This window comes from Trachypithecus francoisi, unplaced genomic scaffold (genome assembly GCF_009764315.1).
Source record: "Trachypithecus francoisi isolate TF-2019V2 unplaced genomic scaffold, Tfra_2.0 Lachesis_group3, whole genome shotgun sequence".
In the NCBI taxonomy this organism is placed as follows: Eukaryota; Metazoa; Chordata; class Mammalia; order Primates; family Cercopithecidae; genus Trachypithecus; species Trachypithecus francoisi.
This window is the reverse complement of record NW_022681468.1, coordinates 128,820,090-128,841,018: the sequence shown is the minus strand read 5'-3', so window position 1 is coordinate 128,841,018 and position 20,929 is coordinate 128,820,090. Positions and strand designations below refer to the sequence as shown.

Sequence of the window (20,929 nt, the reverse complement as noted above, 5' to 3'; positions counted from 1 at the left end):
TACGAGTCTCTGGCTGTTTTTTTTTTTTGTTTTTTGCTTTTTTCTGAGATGGAGTTTTGCTATTGTTGCTCAGGCTATTGTGCAATGGCGCGATCCTGGCTCACGGCAACCTCCACCTTCCAGGTTCAAGCGATTCTTCTACTTTATAGCCTCTTGAGTAGCTGGGATTACAGGTGCCCACCACCACGCCCAGTTGATTTTTTTTTTTTTTTTTTTGTATTTTTGGTAGAAACAGGGTTTCATCATGTTGGCCAGGCTGGTCTCAAATTCCTGACCTCAGGTGATTCACCCGCCTCAGCCTCCCAAAGTGCTGGGATTACAGGCATGAGCCACTGAGCCCGGCTGACTCTGGCTGTTTTTGTAACTACAGTAAGCTCCTCTGTGATGGAAGCTCCTGGTTGTATCTGATGCACTGGTGAACTGATGAAAGGGCTGGACTAGTCTTCAGCATACCCTTTGCTCTCAAGGCCATTTCCATGGCCATATTTGAAAACATCAGATCAACCCAATTTCCATCATACTCAGTCAGCTGACTTTACTGGTGTACAAAATAGATAGCTGCCTTCCTGTTATGATTTCTAGGATCTCAGGGGAAGCCTTTCTTCTTCAATACCCTTCTATCCCTTCCCTTAAGATTTCAAATCCTTTGAATAAAGATTTTAAAAATCATTCTACAATGAGAGACAGGTTTAAAGTGCAAATATATTAAAAAGCCAAGGACACATTCATTAATGAGTAAGTAAAATATTAAGCAATTCTTTTTGGGAGAAAGAGGGGCTAAAAGAGAAGTGTTAGGTAATGGATTATTTATTTATTCATTTTTTTGAAACAGAATCTCACTCTGTCACCCAGGCCGGAGTGCAATGGTGCAATCTCGGCTCACTGCAATCGCCAACTCTTGTGTTCAAGTGATTCTCATGCCTCAGCCTCCCAAGTAGCTGGGATTACAGGCGTGCACCTGGCTAAGTTTTTCTTAAACTTCAGGGTTTCACCATGTTGACCAGGCTGATCTCGAACCCCCGACCTCAAGTGATCTGACCCCCTTGGCCTCCCCAAGTGTTGGGATTACAGGCATTAGCCACCGCGACGCACCCAGTAACTGATTTGAGGGAAGGTCACAGAAGTGGAGAAAGGGCACAACAGGCATATTAGAACCCCCCCCGTTTGTCCACTATTTTGCTTAAGACAATGCCTGTTAAACCCTCTGAACCAGATCAGGTGCAGTGGCTCATGGCTATAATCCTAGTACTTTGGGAGACCCATGTGGGAGGATTGCTTGAGGCCAGAAGTTTGAGACCAGTCTGGGCAACACAGCAAAATCTTGTCTCTACAAAAAAAGAAAGAAAAAGAAAAAAAAATAGCCAGATGTGGTGGGCTGCATCTGTCATTCTAGCTACTTGGGAGGCTGAGATGAGAGGATCGTTTGAGCCCAGGAGTTCAAGGCTAGAGTGAGCTATGTTTGCACCACTCTATTCCATCCAGCCTGGGCAAGAGAGGGAGACTGTGTCTCAGAAAACAAAACAAAACAAAACAAAACAAAACAAAACAAAACAATCACCCCCTCACTGGGCGTGGTGGCACACGCCTGTAATCCCAGCATTTTGGGAGGCCAAGATGGGCAGATCACGAGGTCAGGAGATCCAGACCATCGTGGCTAACACAGTGAAACCCTGTCTCTACTAAAAATACAAAAAATTAGACGGCCATGGTGTTGGGCGCCTGTAGTCCCGGTTCCTCAGGAGGCTGAGGCAGGAGAATGGCGTGAACCTGGGAGGTGGAGCTTGCAGTGAGTAGAGATCATGCCACTGCACTCCAGCCTGGGTGACAGAGCAAGACTCTGTCTCCAAAAAAAAAATTCACCACCTCTTGGTGCTAGAGAAACAGTGTTTGGGGAATTCATTAACAGGTGTGATTTAAAATTTTTTGCCAGGCACGGGGGCTCATGCCTGTAATCCCAGCACTTTGGGAGCCGAGACGGGTGGATCACGAGGTCAGGAGATCGAGACCATCCTGGCTAACATGGTGAAACTCCGTCTCTACTAAAAGTACAAAAAAAAAAAAAAAAAATTAGCTGAGCATGGTGGCGGGCGCCTGTAGTCCCAGTTACTTAGGAGGCTGAGGCAGAAGAATGGCATGAACCCGGGAGGCGGAGCTTGCAGTGAGCCGAGATTGCGCCACTGCACTCCAGCCTGGGTGGCGAGACTCCGCCTCGAAAAAAAATAAAAATAAAAAAAAAGAAAAAATCTTTTAGAACTGCTTTACTGAGGCATAGTTTATATACCACAAAACCCACAAATTATAAGCATCCAATTTAATGACAGTTAATGATTTTCAGTAAATGTATAGAGTAGTACAACCATTACCACAATTCAGTTTTAGAAACAAGTTCAATTTGAAAAAAATAGTGCTCTGAAAAAGTATCACTGCTTGCCCATTATAGCACTATAGGGTTTATTCTTACTGATAATCTGCCTAAAGGAGGCTCCACAAAACACTGGGTAAGGGCAGCCATGCTTTGAAGGACTTCCTCTTTCCCCAGCTTCTGAGAGGTTATGTGCTGGGATTTTGGAGTGAGCTCAGAGCTCACTACCCCATGCTCAGGCTCAGGGAGGGGCCCTTGGTGTGGACATGGAAATCCCTGCCACATCCACAGCCTCCATGCTCACCACCTGGAAAGTTACAGAGAGCTCCTGGTTACACCTCTGGTTTCTAGAGCCAGTAGAGCAAGCCTGTGTTCAGCCCCTCCACCCCAGCCTCCTACACCCACCTCTCCTAGGAAAGCCTGGAGGAAATTGGGCAACATCTTGGTATTCCATTCTGGTTGCCAAGTCCCCTTATTGTTTTTACATTTCTAAGAGACTGTCAGTACAACTTCCCCCGTGACTGCCACGTGACAGGCTGTGCTGTCCTTTATCTCAGGGCACCAAATGACTTACTTCATTCCAGGTTTTTCTGTTTCACTGTGAGTCAGGTGGAAAACAGAAAGGTGGCCCTATTTTAAGGCAAATGTTAAAACAAAGACAATGCTGTGCTTTGCTGGTATTTGTTAGCAGCAGACATGGTTAAAGAACGGCTACGGGCAAATATTTGGGTGAGTACAGAATCTGCTTAAATACTATGGATTTACTGTATAGGGTGTCAAAGTAACAGCTGTAGAGTTAGAGTCTATTAAAGGGGCTCTCAACAAAAAATATGCCTTTATATGCATGCTGTTTTGTCTTTTGAAAATTATCTTTCCTCTTCTTTCCATCTCATAGTTCCCTCCAAACAATTGGCCACTCCTTTTGCCATGTCACTGCTTCCTATGGAACTCAGTCTGGTGGATTAAGTGTTTCTGTTAATGTCTGTCTCCCTTTCACACTGTGAGTTTTGTACAAAAGGGACCATGCCTGTTCACCTCTGTAACCCTAGTGTATATCATGGTGTCTGGCAATAGATGATCTGCACTCCAGTGACTGGAAAGAGGCTGTGAAAACAAAGAGGGGTGCACATTCAGAGCAAATATTTCCTGCTTTGGCTGTGCTAATTTGCTGTACTTTACACAGCCAGGGAATGATGTGTGATCATTTGTTGAATTAAGACATTGTTTTGGACTCAAGAGCACCAAATGTAAACTGCAATGTCAGATTGTGAGAGAAAGGGCAGGAGGCTTTGGGGAAAGGGCTTTCCCAAAGTGCTTGCCCATGGGGAGGTGAGGGAAATTCAGGCGCCTAGCTACAGAGAATGAATTCACTAAGTCCACCGCCATGCTTTGTGAGAACCAGGTAGCCACTCCTTACATACATCCCCAGTCAGATCTATAGCCATGACAAGAAATACAAAGGTGTGCTTTCTATTTGTGGTTTATGGAATTGCATTCAGGATTTGAATTTTATCTACCATGTCCACTGTTCTGTCTCCAAGACTTATCACAGTACCTGGCACACAGAACGCAGTAAATATTTGTGATGCAAATGAATACTTCATAGTCCAGCTGGCTTCTTTCCCATTTTTTAAAAAAATTGTGCACTAAAACCACAGTGTCCTGGAATAAATTTTCTATTGAACATCTCACTTGACTGGGAAGTAATCTGTGAATGTGGTTAATAAACGGATAGCAAATCCATGGAAACCAAGGCTTGGGAGTTCCATCATTTAGAAAACAAAAGCAGTCAAGACTAAAAATCCCAGACATCGTAAAGTGCTTATTCATCTTCTGGGTGAACCCAGAAATAGCAGAGGACTCCAGGGGCCAGTGGGCCATCCAGGAAGAAGCTTTGGTGAAGGGGAGGGCACTAACGTTTCTTTGGCACTTGCTCTGAATCAGGTATTGGGCCAAATGCTTCCACCCTTTATTTTGGTACTCACAACAAACCCTACCAGATGGTTATGGTGATCATGACTTTCCAAACGAGGAGGGGAGATCCGAGAGACTATCTATCACACCCAAAATTGCCCAGCTAGAAAGTAGCCACACCAGAACTTGAACACTAGCCTATCTAATTCTAAAAACTCAACTTTTTCCAGCCCAATATGTTCCTCCGGATTTTAAGTCCCAGCAGGGCAGAAACAAGGCTCTCGGCAGTTATCTCTGTAGCCTGCTCTCCCCAGCATGGGCCAGAAGAAGCATCAAAACGTGCCTTCTGAGCTGCATTTCGGATCATGAGCATTGGGACTTCCTTCCCCAGTAAGTGGTCTGACTGAATCCTGGCCACTGCCTCCACAGGCACACACCTACAGAGTGCTGGCCCTGGAGGAAGTTCTCAGACAGCACTGATTCCACTGGTGGGGCACAGGTCCCAGTGCAGAGGAGGGGTTCATTCTTAGGCACATCACTTCTTCTCTCTGGACCTCGGTTCCTCATCTAAATGGAGAAAATTTGCCAGATTGTTTCTCGGCATTGTCAAAGTTTCTATGGTGGCACGAATACTCTATTTCTGCACATTGCAGTACCTTCGCCACTAGCCACATATGCCTACTGAGTATTTGAAATGGGGTATGACTTAAGAACTGAATTTTTTATTTTATATCATTTTAATTAATTTAGATTTACATTTAAATAGTCACATGTGGCTATTGGCTCCATGATTGGGCGGTGAAATGAGGAAGCTTCGGCTTTAAGAAGTGGAAAAAGCAGCAGCATAAGATCAGAATTATAGCTCACTCGAATGTGGGTTCAAATCCCAATAGGCTATGGGGCCAAGAACAATGTATTTACTGTCTTCAAGTCTCAGTTTCTTCTTCTATAAAATGGAGCTAATAATGGCTTCCACATGAATTTGCTGGGAAAATTAAATGAGATAAAGCACTTAGCACACTGTCATCACATAATAAGGGCACCTAGAGGAAGGCCATTAGAAAAAGTTCATAAAACAGCAGAGACATGGGGGTGTTTCTCTCCCTGATTAACCCATTATTGCACCCACCAACATGTCACATCTAAAATTGAATGGAAGGAAAGAAAGGTTTAAAATCCACTGGGTGGGGCACTGGAGGGGGAGGTGAGGAGTGATGGAGACAAGGCAGTTCTGCCAACTTGACGCTTTTCCCAGGGCTGTTCCTGTATGTGTCATTTGACTGATTGGGTCAAATTACACAAGATCTAGCTAGATATTCAGATTCCCTCCAATGCATCTGTGTTGTGTAATCCTCCCAGCCTTGTAAAGGGACAGATCTGATTGACCGGGGATTGTACAGGAGGCATCTTGACTGAGATTCACAATGCACTGAAAACAAGAGAAGAGACCCTGGTATTCAATGACAAACGTGCAGACAGTCTAAAACATCAGGACAACATTTTCTATACGATTTAGCTGGTATTTCTGAGTTGGAATAATTAAACAGAGATTTAGACTAAAAGAGGAATCAGTCGATGAGGAAGTCAGTCCGTAGCTCCCTTTGCCCCGAAATATGCCAATTCTGAATATTTCACATCAGCCTCCTCTTAATAAATAGCTTCCTACTCATCCATCCCTTGAAAGTATCATGAGAATTGCCTGGATATATATTTTTTTCAATACCATTGCCCAGGCCACATCACCTTCAATTAAATCAGAAAAGGTGATAGGTGAGTGTGACACTCAGGCATCAGGCATCGGTATTTTTTAAAGCCCCCCTCACCCCCAGGTGATTCTGACGTGCAGCTAAGTTTAAGGCCAAGTGTTAGAGATCAGGGTAGAAACTCAGGAGTTAACTGCACGGTGAGCCCTGATCTGTATCATACACTCAAGCTCTAATCAGACCATGCTGATGTTTCGCTTAGCATACATTGCTTATTGCAACTAGAATATTTCTCAACCAACATCCGTCTTAATAAAGTCTAATTTGGGCCAGTTCTACACTGTTAGTGTCAACAGGGAAATTCCCCATCGCACTGGCGATGGGAGGGGGTGGTGCTTTAAAATCAAGCCTTGAAGAAATATCCGGCTTCCAGAGCCCAAAACCCTCAACAGAGGAGCTGCTTCAACAACTTCTGCATACTGCCACCTGGTGGGGCCTGAGCCCAACTTCATCACAGCTCTTCATCCTTGGGCACCTACCCGCCTCCCTAAACAGATGTAATTTAGGAAAATGTCATGCATTTGCAATCCAATTTACTGGTGCCTTCCACATTCATCAGACTTCCTTCTCCTTTTTCCTCCCATCTGGTTAATATAATTATTGCTTTTACGTGGCAAAGCCATTTTATGTAATAGCTTTGTTTGTTACTATGGTTACAAGTTTAGTAGCCCTTTGGAATATCAATCTATCATCCCTGAAAGTAGCTTTCTATTTGTCAAGGTGCAGCCCTTAGGTGCATCAAAAAGCAGAGTAATGGCGTTAGTTTTCTGTCATAAGGAAAGTGGCCTTTCTTGATCTTATTTTTGCAAGTTCTACGAGCCTAGCCTAGACACTCCTGGGAAATTGCTGGGTGCTGTCCCACTTTTTCCCTCTGGAATTTTCCTAACTGATGAGGCACCCACAAGCAGCTCTATCTGGGAGAAAGTAGGGAAATGTCAGCCGAGGGGCAGCTGTGTTTGCTGGGCCGGAGCCCTCACATTGCATAACCGGTGTTTTTCCTGGTCAGTTTACTCTTGGCTGACTTATTTACCAGTTAAAGGCAAGGGCTGAGAATATAATCTCTCAGGAGTTAAGTTTCTTTGAGTGTAATCCCTTTCTCTCACGCGTCTGAAGCATCAGCCCTTATTTCCTGATGGAAGTGGAGTTATAATCTCCCTTCGGAAAGTGGTAAGAGTTCAGCGTTGGGTTCAATCTGCCACCCTCAAGTGACAAAGCATGACAGCGTCTCTGCTATAGCGCTTCACACCCAACTGGATCAGACCCAGCCCCCTAAGCACAAAAGTGGGATGGCCTGTGAAGCTGGGCTTTCTTCCCAGTCTCAGCCAGTAACAGCGAACCTTGGCGAGTTTATAGCACGCGTCCATGTACGTAACCTCATCTAATCCTTGTGACAACCCTAGGAGGTATGCATTGCCATCAAGCTGGCATCACTCCCACTTTATAGAGAAGGAATTTGAGGCTCAGAAGGATTAAGCACCGTTCCAAAGTCATGTAACTAGTGTGTGGGACTTAACGTCCTTGGAAAGTCCTGGTTGCTAACTTAACAGAGCCTCACTTTCTAGATTCAAGGAACCAAGAGAAAAGAAAGAGCAGGCAGTATCCATGCCTTCACGAAAGCCTTGATTAAACCAAACTGAACAAACATCAACCATCTTCTTCCCTTTTCAGGAGAAAGTTATTGGTTTGGTAGCCCATTGGTGAATTTCCAGTGGCTACTAATTAACTAACCATGTCATTCACGTTTATTATCACAGAGCAGGTATGTATTTATTTACACCACTCACACGGCAGGATAATTTGCAGTTATATAATTTCATGGTAATTATGATTGGAATTGCCATGTAGAAACTGGGCACTTTGGAGGTGCATGATTACCAACAACTAGCTACCTTGGAATTACCCATTAATGACATGATTAGTTGTGGCTTTGTAAGAAAATGTTGTTATGAAAGAACTTTATCTTTTCATTCCCAACTGACAGAAAAGCAGGAACCTTGGAGATATCAGAAATATATTTTTTTCTTCTTCTGGCAGGTGAAGAATGTAGTTGTGCAGGTTTGTCCTGTTTCTGGGCATGTCTGGGGTGCCTTGGTGACAGGGAGGGAGCAGAAAGAGATGTGTGAGCTTGAGCAAAGGGTGCAGGCCCTGAGTTGTACCAGGCTAGTCTTCAGGTCTGTTGAGTCAGGGTACAGCCAGGAATTACCAACTTGTTAGGCAGGGAGTAAGGAAGCTCAGAAAGCTTGTGCTTGGGCTAAGGGGTTCAAAACCCAGGAGACTGAATGACTGCCTGTCCTCTGCTCTGTGGGGACCAACAGAATATAAGGAAGGCAGAAGCAGAGGAGATGGTAGGTTCCATCTACTTATGATGCTATGAAAAGACATGCGGCTTATATAATATGCACTAAGCATGAACCACCCTGCCTCCAAAGACAAAACTGGTCTCCAGGCTGTATTTCCTGGCAACAGGGGCTTCCTTGGCTTTTCCTTCACATCCCCTTGAGTTGACTCTCCTCCTCTGAGGTTGCTCTTGCTGTTGATTCTCACTGGATATCACCGGGCATGGGGAGGAGAAATTCACACAACGGGGTGCCTGGCATATGGAGAAGAAGAGAATCTTTAGCTCTTAGAACTGCAGGAGACCCCTCGTTTAATAGAGGAGAAACCCAGGGCCCAGAAGGGGTGAAGGAAGGTATAGTCCAATGTCACAAAGCAGACAAATGGCAGAGCCAGGCCTGGAGCCCACACAGGCCACCTCCGAGTGATTTTCCATAATGCAATTTCTTCATGAGGGAGGAGTTGTTGATGCTTCAAAATTGAGACTAGGCGAATATAGATAATACCTATATAGGGAGTGCCTCTGCATCCATTATAGAAGCTACTCTGTGATTTTTAATACATATTTTTTTACCCGAGTACGGCACCTATACAAAGACTCCTGTATCAAATTCCTTTCACTGGTCAAGAGCAGGCAGACATTTGCACCTCCTGACCTGCAATGCCCCCCTACTACTAGATAATGAGAAATCTGAAGTCCACAACGATTCCCTTTTCCTCTAGCTGCTAGGAAGCTGAAAATCCATGTTTTCTTTAGGCAGGAGTTTTCATTACGGTTTTCTTTTCCTCTCTTTTGCTTGGTATCTGCTTTTGTTTTATATATTGTTTTGATCTTTTTGTATCTGTGTTTTTAGTATAAAATTTCTGGATGCAGGTCAGTAACAAATAAACAAATAATAATCTTCATGCTTGGTGTTCAACCATGCAGGAAATAAAATCTTATAGAATGTACAGAAGAGCCAGGAAGGATCACACACTCTCCTGTGCTAACTACATACGAAGGAGAAGGGGAAGAAGAGGCCTCTTACTTTATCAACGCCACCACAGCTTCAGCAGCGCTATCTCACCCCACTAACCAAACATCCAAAGGACTTGGAGGCAGAAAAGAAAGATTCTGGAGACCCTGGAACTAAGTGTGCATCCATCTATGTATCTATCTATATATCTAAGTATCCATGTTTCTATCTATGAATCAATCATTTTATCTTCCACCTCTATCATCTAAGTTAACCTTTCTCCAATATTTCTCTAAGGCTAATCTCATCATCTTTGTCTTAAAGAAGGAGAGACTCAGAATTAAGTAATATTTTCAAAAAAAAAAAAAAGAATTAAGTAATATTTTCAACATCAAAGAAGAGGTAGATATGGGATTTGAACCTATGCCCATTTGTATCTGAAGCCCACATTTTTTTCTGTCGTATCACCCACATCCTCAGACAATCGCTGTCACCTGGAACTGTCAGTAGGCCACCTATTTTAGGTCTCGCTTAGGCCTAAAGTCACCAAGCTTTACCAGTACTCGAACTGGGTGCTAGGCACAACAGGTTGGGCACTGCAGGTGTGACAGATGTGGATTACCACTTACCCCAGGGAGAAGCCTACATACATGGGTTCATAGTTAACAGTGAGCTATTACAATAGATATTGTTCATCCTCAAAGATGAAACTGTGATGAGACCATTGCTATAATGCTGACAAACCTTCAGGTATACCAAATGTCAAGATGAATTTTATTGAAATTTTCGTAACATTTTTCCTTTTGCTGATGGTTTAAACAAGTATGTTCATGTTTCTCTCTGTGAGATGATTTTTGGTGCCCTGAAACGACACGCTATTGTGTGAAACTACAGATGCAGGACACTTCAGTGGAGTTCTTTTCTTGCATTAAACTTACTTCAGGGAAGATTTATGAAGCCTTGAATGTCTGGATTAGGCCTTGGGGCTCATGATCAACCCTGGGCCAGAATATCAAGGCCCAAAGTGCAATCTTGGTTCTACCTCATAGCCTTCCAAGACCCTGTGTTATTCTCCAGTCTTATAGAACTAATCACATAAAGTGGTTAATTTCTTAACCTACTTGTAGAGAAAAATGGGTGATAGAAAGAAAACTGGAGCTCCTGGTTCACATATGCCTACCCCATGCCCCCTGCAATTCCACTTCTAGGATAAATCCAACAGAAATCCATACATATATCCACCTGAGGACATGTATAAGAATATTCACAGAGCCACCATTCATAAAAACACCAAAGTGGAAATACCACTAATTCCATCCATAACAGAGTGGATCAATCATGGCATATTTCTACCGTGGAATACTACACAGCAACGAAAAGGAAAGACCCATTATAGGCATCAACACGGACAAATTCTACACACAGAACATTAGGCAGAAGAAGCCATCCATAAAATAGTACATACCACAAGATTCAATTTAAATAAAGTTCAAAATATATGCAATAAGGTGCTAGAAGTCAAGACAGTGGTTACCTCTGAGGAAGGGTAGTGACTGGCAAGGTCCCGAGGTGGTTTTGGAGATGCTGATCCTATTCCGTTTCATTATGTGTGTATAGGTGATGTGTTCACCTACAAATTCATTGAGCTGCACAAATATGATCTGTACACATTTCTTTGTATGTGTTATGCTCCAATACAATTAAAGAAAAAACAGGGTTCAATTCCCATCTCTGCTACTCACCATGTGGCTTTTGGAATTCACTTTACCTTTACGCTACATCTTCCTCATCTGAGAAACCAGCATAATACAATTCACTAACAGAGCTGCTGTGAGGATCTAATAAGAAGCTGCATGTAAAACACCTAGCCCTGAACCTCACACATGGCAGGTACTCAATATATGGTCATTCATTATTAAAATTTTTTAAATTTGATGGCCAATATTGAATATATACAAAACTAAAGAGAACAATGTAACAGACCCCCATGGACCCCATCACCCAGCTTCAATAATTATCAGCCTATGGCCAATTTTGTTTCATCTGTATGTTTCCCCAACCATTAAAAAATGTATACATAGTCTACAGATGGTATGCTTTTTTTGCATATATACATCAGTTTGTATCTCTAAGAAATAACTCTTTGAGAAAACATAATGAAAAAGATCAATGGTTTCTGGGGCTTAGGGGAGGGAGGGATGAACAGGCAGAGCACAGAGGATTTTGAGGGCAGTGAAACTGTTCTGTATAATACTACCATGGTAGCTACATGAATTTATAAACTTGTCCAAACCTGTAGAAGGCACAACACCAAGAGTGAATCCTAGAAACTGTTCTGTATAATACTACCATGGTAGCTACATGTATTTATAAACTTGTCCAAACCTGTAGAAGGCACAACACCAAGAGTGAACCCTAATATAAACTATGGAATTTGGTGATAATGATGTAGGTTCATTGATTCTAACAAATGTGCCACTCTGGTGGGGGATATTGATGGTGGGAGAGTGGGGGGAAGGGGTATGTGGAAGCTCTTTGTACTTTCTGTTCAATCTTTCTGTGATCCTAAAACGGCTCTAAAAATAAAGTCTATCTAAGAAAATACTCACATCCCTGATCATTAAAGACTACTACTACTGTCCTATTTCTTACCAAGTTTTCCTAGCTCATAAATATATTTTTACAACTGTTTTGCTCAAATTAAGATTCAAACAAGGTATGCTTAGTATGCATTTCTTCATTCTTAATTAATTCAAGGTCTTAACAAATCACAAAGGCAATAGATAGGAAAGCTGTTTATGACTTTGGTCACCAATCACAGAATACTTTGTGGAGAGAAAAAAGGGTATTGTCATGAAGCCTCCTAAAAACATCCAGAGTTTCTGTCTGTAACACTCTTCTGAATTCTTTAGAACCATGGATGGTTGCTGTCACCGTCAAAACTACATCTCATACCACAAAGGAAAGACCCTTTAACACAAACAAGACTGAATACAAATGGCAGAGCAGATCCTATTGTCACACATATATGCAGAAGAAATTCTGTAGGGGTATTTCCGGGAAGACAGACAAGGGGTGATATCTGGTGTCACTGTTTGTATGAAACAAACGTTTTAAGATCCTCAAATAAACATACCGCCCAAATTAAGGTGAAAGTAAAGCAGACAGGACCCACTTTTTGCACTTTGTATCTTTTCCCTCTGCTCTTTCAGCATTGCCCAAAGAAGCTGTCGTTTTCATCTTGCACACTGGATTCCGTTCTCTGAAGTCTGAACAAAGGCCGGATCACATGCCTAAGCAGTATTTTACCTTGTGCTGATTCCTTAAAAAAACAGATTGTCTCCTGGATTGCATGCATCTAAAAGTTCTTACCGCGTTTTATTAAATAACCAGCTAATGTTTCTGCTTCCTCTAAGGAGATCATGAGTCCTCCGCTCCCGAACAAAGGGCCTTCATTTTATTCATCTGTATATTCCACATCCCAGCACAGCACTTGGCATATAGTGGGCCCTCGAACAAACGGATATGGGATAAATGAACAGACGAGAGTGAAAAGAGACTGGTGAGGAAAGCATTGGACAGGGAGCTGGAGGCCTGTGGGCATCTCGGCCCTTGACATTCAGGGTGACTTGAGTCAAGGCACCAACTTCCATGGGCTTCCAGTGATTTCTAGGGTCTCTCCCAAGACTTTGAAAAAAAGCACATAATCCTAAAATGTGTTTACTTACTGCTTTGCTGTGTTAATCCACCTAGTGACTTATATCTAAAGACTAATCGCTAAGCAAATTACTGATGCCTTTCCGAACGCTCCACAGCAACAAAACTTGGTTTTCCCAGTTGTCCCAAGCCTTCTGTGTCAATTGTGTTCCCATTACAGATCACAGTGGCAACACCCCACCCAGAAGAGCCAGGAAAAAACCCTCCCCTCTAACTCACCACAGGGCTTGCCCTGTGCCAGATGTGGTTCTGTTAAGTTGTGCTGGAAGCTGGAGTGGGCAGGGGCTCAGACACCTTCTCTTTCCCCCTTAGTCCATGTCTGGCCCTGCTGTGGGCAGAGCTACGATGACTGACCATGATCATGTGTGAGCACAGGGCAGCCTGTTTCAAGGGGTGAGCACTGGCAGAGGTGGGTCCAGAGAGGGCCAGCCCGCTGAAAACTGCCCAGGTGGGTGAAACTCACCTTGGCACTTGCTCTCCTCTCTCCTGCCCTCTATCCCATACCCCAAGGGTAGCATTCCATTCCAGAAAAGAACTCTGACTTTTAGCTTGTTGACAACTTATCTCCCGAAGGTGTCAGCTGACGACTTTTCTGAGGCTGCAGATGTGACCAATATAGGTGCTGGGAGAATGGAAGGAAGGGGCTAAGTTACATTTATTCAGTACTTTTTCACTCATTTAAAATTAAGCACACAACTGAGAGAAGTACTCTTCTACTTTTAAGAAATGTTCTTATTGTATCACTGCCGCTAATAGATGCTTATAGGCTAAAAATATAAAAACACAGACTTGAAAAAAGAAGAAAACTAAAGTTATACACACTATAGTTCTTTACAATTATAGAGCCTTCTAGATCTCTTCATATATTTACAAGTGAATATATCCGATTTAATGGAATTCTACTGTATCTGTAATGGAATAGAAATTCTTGTCCTTCGATAAGTCACTGGCCCTTTCCGTCCTCAGGTTCCTCATTAATCAGTCAAGCATGAATACACAGGAAAATTAAGTTGTGAAGCACTAAACCACAGGGCGATGCATGGAGGCCGCCAGGCCATGTGGTGGAAATACTGTGAATTATAACAACCACAGAGATATGAGGAGTGATTACTGATAGGACACATTACCATTTTCAAGGATGTAAAGGTAATCTGGCTGGGCACAGTGGCTTACGCCTGTAATCTCAGCACTTTGGGCGGCCGAGGTGGGTGGATCCCTTGAGGTCAGGAGTTCGAGACCAGCCTGGCCAACATGGTGAAACCCCATCTCTACTAAAAATACAAAAATTAGCTGGGCATGGTGGTACACACCTGTAGTCCCAGCTACTTGGGAGGCTGAAGCAAGAGAATCCCTTGAACCCGGGAGGCAGAGGCTGCAGTGAGCTGAGATTGGGCCACTGCATTCCAGCCTGGGCGAAAGAGCAAGTCTCTGTCTCAAAATTAAATTAAATTAAATTAAATTAAATTAAGGTACTCTAACAATTGAGGAAGTACCTCCCTATCACATCCTGACAGGTGGACCCTTGCTGCAGCTACAGGTGGAGACTGCTCTCTCAATGGCATCTTTTGAAAGTTGTCAGTTTCTTGGTGTTGGAACCTCTCCCAGCTCAGAGGTTGTCACCTTCAGACTATCTATCATCTCTAAATGGGATTGACTTTGAAGAGAACATTTGATATGTTCCCATATTCAAACTGAAAGGAGACAGGCTGGACCAGTAAGATCAGCCAAGAGATGTTGAGTTACACACATTGTTTGGGGCCACAGAGCCTTGCTCTGTTTCTCCTCCACTTGTCCGATTCCACAGTACTAACAATACATTGTCTGTAGACCCAGTCATAAGGACTCTGGCCCCTGTGGACTGGCTGTCCTCAGAGGGGAGCCAGGAAATCCCCAGAGGGGCTGTCATGGAACTTTGGCCCAGCAGGCCCACAGCTCACTCAGAAATGCACTGCGCACCTGATAAAGTGAGTGATCATCAGACTGGCCATCGGCGGCTGAGCACTTTGTGTTTCTGGGCTTCCGTTTCCTCATTGGAAGCATGAGGGTGTGGAACCCAAGGAATGTCAGAATTCCTTCTTGTGCAAATGCCACGAACCTGTATATTTCTGTTCATTTTTGTGTTCTGTAGGTACCCAGGACAGTGCCTGTAACAATACAGGTACTTTGTAGTATCTGTTGAAGGAATGGGTGATGAATACATGGGTGGAAATTCTGTGCTTAGCATGAATGGAAACACAATGGTTGGGGGGAATTAAATTCTATCACGTGGTGACCAAAAATGCTGAGGCCATATCTGGCCTGCATGGTCTGACAGGATTGGAGGCATCCCTGAAGGTGGGAGGATAGAGTAGATTGAACGAGAACCGATCTTGAACACCTAGGACACAAGGCTGCTATATCAGGGGCCAGAAAACATTGCATGAGGCCCTGGAGATGGTAACATTTATGACAGGTATACTATGGTTTTGGAGGCATCTCCATATCTGCATTTCTTATAAGCTTGTGCATACAATGACACACAGCTATTTGAAAGCCAAATATCCCTCAATCCAGTGACATTTGGAGCAGAACCTGGAACATAACCTGGAAGGCACCCTATCTGACCTGGCACCAACTGACACCCGGCTGTCTACAGCTTTCCATAAGCCCTTGCCAAAGTCTCACACTCCCCAACAGGCTCATGGACTCAGCAGTACTTGGAGACCGAGTCACTGGGTAGATTACAGAGTTATCCCAGCCTCCATCTTGCCCAACCCCAAACTTGGGTGCATTGACTTCCCAGTGAAACAGAACATTACATGACATTTTAAGTACAGTGTTACATCTTCTCAGAGACGGTATTTGGCTATAATATGCTGCAAATTTTAAAATGTGCATATACTTTGCCTCTGCACTTTCATTTCTAGGAGATCATTTGAGAAATGCACAAATATATATGCACATGGATGCTCCTTAGTCTGGTTTATAAGAGAAAAGTTGGGAACAAACTAAATGTCTGTTACTACGTATCAGCTGAATACATTATGATCTGCTGATGAATGAAATATCCTGCATCATAAACATGACGCACAAAAATATCACAAAAGTTGTCCACAAGCTACTATATCATTGACTAAATAAAACTGTCTATATGATGTAATCCATATATGTAAGTACATGCAGATAGACTACACAGAGAGAGATGACTGGAAGGATCCTTATGGGAGTTTTAACTTACTACCCGGCTCTTGAGATTTGGGGTAAATTTTCCTCTGTACTTCCTATTTTTCTTTACAGTTGGAACACTTCATGATAAGTGTGTTGTTAATATCAGGAAAAAATTATTATCATTTTGAAATAAAAAATAATTTTATTGGAAGCCTTGGAAGGGAAAAAGAGTGGAGATCTCTCCAAACAGTTGAAATGAACTTTTAAGTGGGTGTGCACTAGTCACACACATCCTTCCCAACTCACTGACCAGACAGGAAGTGCTCAACACGTGTGGACCAGTTCCCTGCTAGCTGCCAGGTAACCAGTACCTGAAGCAACATGGGGATTCTACAGAGTGAGAGTCATAAGGAAGCTCTATCCTAAGCGATTTGGAATGGAGGCAAAGGTTGTGTCCTATTGCCATCTGTAATGTTCACTGCCCAGGACCCATCCATATGCTCGGCAGTCAGCAGCTGATGAACATTCCAACCATTATTAAATAACGCTTCTCTTGATTTCAGATATAGTCTTTGCAGCTTCCTCTTCCTTCCTACTTCTAACTACAGGGGAACATAAAAACCTGAAAACCGTCTGAGTGTGGTGGCTCACACCTGTAGTCCCAGCACTTTGGGAGGTAGAGGTGGGTGGATCACTTGAGGTCAGGAGTTCAAGTCCAGCCTAGCCAACATGGTGAAACCCCATCTCTACTAAAAATACAAAAATTAGCCAAGTGTGGTGGTGCACACCTGTAATCCCAGTTACTGGGAAGGTTGAGGCATGAGAATCGCTTGAACCTGAGAGGTGGAGGTTGCAGTGAGCCACGATCACACCACTGCACTCCAGCCTTGGTGACAGAGCGAGACTCTGTCTCAAAACAAACAAACAACAAACAAACAAACAAACAAAAAAACACTGAAAAACCTAACCCCTGCAGAATGCAAGAGTCAGATTTTGAGACCATTCAGTCCAATGTTCTCATTTTATAGAGCAGGATACTCATTCTGGAGAAAATAATTCAAGTTGGCTATTGACAGAGTCTGGATTAGAACCACAGTCTTCCAGCTCAAAGCCCTGTGTTCCCTTCGCTTTCCTCACAGCCATGCCCTTGTTTGGGGCCGGCCCATGCTTTCTCTTGTTTGCACTACTGCAACAGTCATCAAGCAAGATTTTCCTCCCATCCTCCCGTCTTCTCCATGCTAAGTCACATACCCTGGCACTAGAGAATCTCTCCAAACACTGAACTGCCCTGCCCATGTATTTCCCCTGAATAAATCCCTTTAAATGGTCCTCATAGACTCCAGGACAAAATCCAGACTCTCCCTGCATCTCACATGAGCCTTTTGCACATATTCATGGACCACACTGGCACCCTGAAGAAATAATCTTTCACACACGACAGCTGGAAATACTTCATGTTCCTTTATTGTCAAGTAAATGAGGGTTTCTTCCAAGGGACTATCCTGTAACTACTTAATTTAAGGATTAACTAAATCCGGAAGTGCTAATCAGCTCCTGAAAACACAAGCAACATTCTAGACAGGAAGCTCATGGAAGCCAACAACAAAAGCACTCACGCTCGGTATGCCTGCCTTCTCCTTGGAACCTAATACATGGTAGGACTTCAGTAAACACTACTTGCCAAATAAATAGACTGAGTAATAAGCAGAAGTGGAGAGATTAAACTAATACAATGGGCAGTGAAGAGAAAAGCTGTTTTTTATTTTCTTAGACCCCTTAGAAATGAAAAAGACTCTGAGTTTGTCCAATCCAACTCCCTCATTTCACAAGGAAGGCATCTGAGGCTCAGAGAGACCAAGTGACCACCCTGAAGTCCCACAGCACGTTCATGGGAGAGTGAGGACTGAACCTGGAGCTTCTGACGGTTTCCACTGTGCCATACTGACTCTCCAGGCAAGTCTAAGGTAATGCTGGCAATAATGCGCAGAGCTCTAGGCACAGGCTCCTCTGGAAGGTGCCAGACAGCACACAGGCTGGGGCACGAGGTGTACAGCTAATCATTCCCAGAGAGATTTACCTGAGCTTCCAAAAGGTTTTTCTTTTCTTTTCTTTTAATATTGAATTTTTTGGTGAAGAGTGTCTTAAGTCAGGAGCAGACACACTTGTGTGCCCCCCTCCCCCTCTTCCCTCCTTTATTCTTCTCTTCCAGCTGGGTTCATTGGAGGAGCATTGTACAGTGCCCCTGCTGGGTCTACAAGGCCCCTTTTCGGTTCAATTAATGAGCCATAAATAACCCAATGAAGGTGTCAACAAAGAGGGTAATTTATCATACCTTGTCAGGACGGTGAGCCTTGTGAGGCAAGCGCTCATTCACAGTCTGGTGCAACATGTTAAGATTTATTCCTGGCCAGGTCCTCCTCCTCCAGCCCTCCCTCCCCCAACCAAAATTTATCTTCCACAGGAATCCTCACAGGTGTGCTGCTTTGACAAATAAGCTATGAAGTCTGGTATTCATCACTGGCTGGTCTTTGTTGGGAGGAAGGCAGCGGGAAATAAATTTATTTTAGAGGGAAGGTACTTGTGATTCAAACACACTCAAGGGGAGCAAGGAGGTTATTTCCATCCTCCTGGTTCTGCAAAAGGAGAGAAGGAGATAATGCTAGGACAGCCGCTTTCTTCAGTTTTTACTACTTGATGGAAGAACAGCCAGGACTTGACTGAGAAGGCGCCCTTAGCTGCCAGTCTGGAGGCTCCGGTCACATTCTCTTGAAAACGTTGGGTTGGGAAATCTTACAGTGGAAGAGAAAGTGCTACAAGACATCTGCTATGCCCAGAATCGCCATACCAGGAGGTTTTCCTGCTTCACTCTTCAACTTCTGGCTTCCCTCGGAGTGCTGATCCTGAAATGTGAGTTTGCATAATAGCCATCTGGGAGTGCTTGCTAAAACACAGATTCCCAGGCCTCCTCTACAGCGCCCAGAGATACCGACCTGGGAGGTCTAGGGAGGAGCCCAGGAATGCGTATTTTGACAAGCTCGCCTCCATTCTTGCCTTTAGATACATATGGTTTATGGAGCACATTCTGGACCAACACATGCTCCAGTGCATGCATTTGAACTTTCTGCAATGATGGAAATGCCCTCTATCTGTGTTGCTTAATACAGTGGCCACTGGTCTCTTGTGGCTACTGGGCCCTTGAAATGTGGCTAGTGTGAGAGACGAATGGAATTTCTTAATAGTATTTAATTTTAATTTATTCAAATGTATGTAGCCATGTGTCTAGTGGCTACCATTTTAGATGGTAGAGCTCTAGTCCATTATTCTGCATTCTGCATTTTGCGTTCTGTAGAGTAGATATAGACGAAAAAGCTCAACATAAGACCTGATATGCCAGTCTCCTTCTACTTCCCATTTTCCAGCTAAGAAATACTGCAAGTCCCTGGGGTGTGCCTTATTTAGTCATTTCTAAACAGGAAGAGGGAGGAGCATATCCTCCCACCTCCACCCCCAAGGTCTATATAAGCAGAGAGACAGAAAGATCCAATTTCTTAAGTGCCTTCCCTGTGGGACGGTGAGGGTCATCTTTGAGAATTACATATGGTCTCCCAATACAGGAAGGGAAGACAAATACACAAGTGATGCAACACCAGGTGACCCACTATGAAGCTGTAAAGAAAACTCCTATAGATGCAAAGTGCCAGGAGTCCTCAGCCTCCCCTAGTAGATGTGAACACTTGCAGACACCAGCCATTCCCTCCCCACTTTGGAATTAATGTGACGGCCTCATAGTTCATTGTGCCCGGTTCGCTGAAAAAAGTTAGACTTCTGAATTCCTTCCTTGAAGTGTCCAAGGTAGGTTTCCCACTGTCTGCCCTGTGGAGATGGGACCCACCTCTGTGGTTACACTTTGTATGTGGTGACTGTCACCACCTACTCATCTGCTCACCTGTAGACTGTGAGGTCCATGAGGACAGATTCCCAATCATTTATCTCTGAGCCCAGAGACCGACCATGGTGGGGCAAAACCAGTATGACCTCACATCTGCCTATATGAGGCCTCTTACATCTTGCTTAAGGCTGCAAGTAGCCCTTGAAAAACAGAAAGTGGTCTGTTCTCTGAGGGTAAAAGGGTGTGGGTGTTCCCTTTCTATAGTGTTATGAGAGGGACTTACCCCTTAAATGTATATTTTAAATGGCAAGGGGAAGACAGGGAAGACCACATGGAAGGGTGACTGGCCCAGGGTCTGGGGAAGAACTCCCTGTCTGTGAGAAAATTCCACCTGGGAAAGAGAAGGTGAGTCTGCCTACAGCAGCAGATAGGCTCCAGGTCCGTAAGTGGGGCCAGGCAGGCTTACAGGAGCAGGAGGCATGAAGGCACATTGGGAGGTAGGCTGTTCACTGCCCAGAGGCACAAAGCCCCTGTCTCAGAAGTGGAGGGCAGCCTACAGGCCTCCACTGGATGGGCTGCCACCCACAGACAGCCCCTCCCTGCCCAGGCACTCTTCCTTACTCACTCCTCTGGCTCCATGGGGAAGCAGAATCCCAACTCATAGCTGCAGGTGGAATAGCTGAAGAGAGAACAGGCCTGGCTTCAGCTTCCAGAGAGCTAAGTCCTGCCAATCTCCCAGACTCCTACAGTCTTTCAAGTCTCCGACATTGGAGACCTCCTTTCTTCTCATGAAGTGTCCTTATTTTGCCTCTAGAAAATAGGCACTGGTATCAAGAGTTGTGTGGCT

The 20,929-nt window shown here is 44.0% G+C and overlaps 1 protein-coding gene and 1 long non-coding RNA gene across 2 annotated transcripts in view; one reads left to right on the top strand and one right to left on the bottom strand.

The window, feature by feature from the left end:
• RORA (RAR related orphan receptor A) overlaps nt 1-20,929 on the bottom strand; it is a 753,017-nt gene that overhangs the window by 433,166 nt on the left and 298,922 nt on the right. The window lies entirely within an intron of this gene.
• Nucleotides 2,909-9,684, top strand: LOC117070567. Its single transcript, XR_004431968.1, has 2 exons — nt 2,909-3,091; nt 9,302-9,684. It is a non-coding gene; the product is annotated as an uncharacterized LOC117070567 (long non-coding RNA).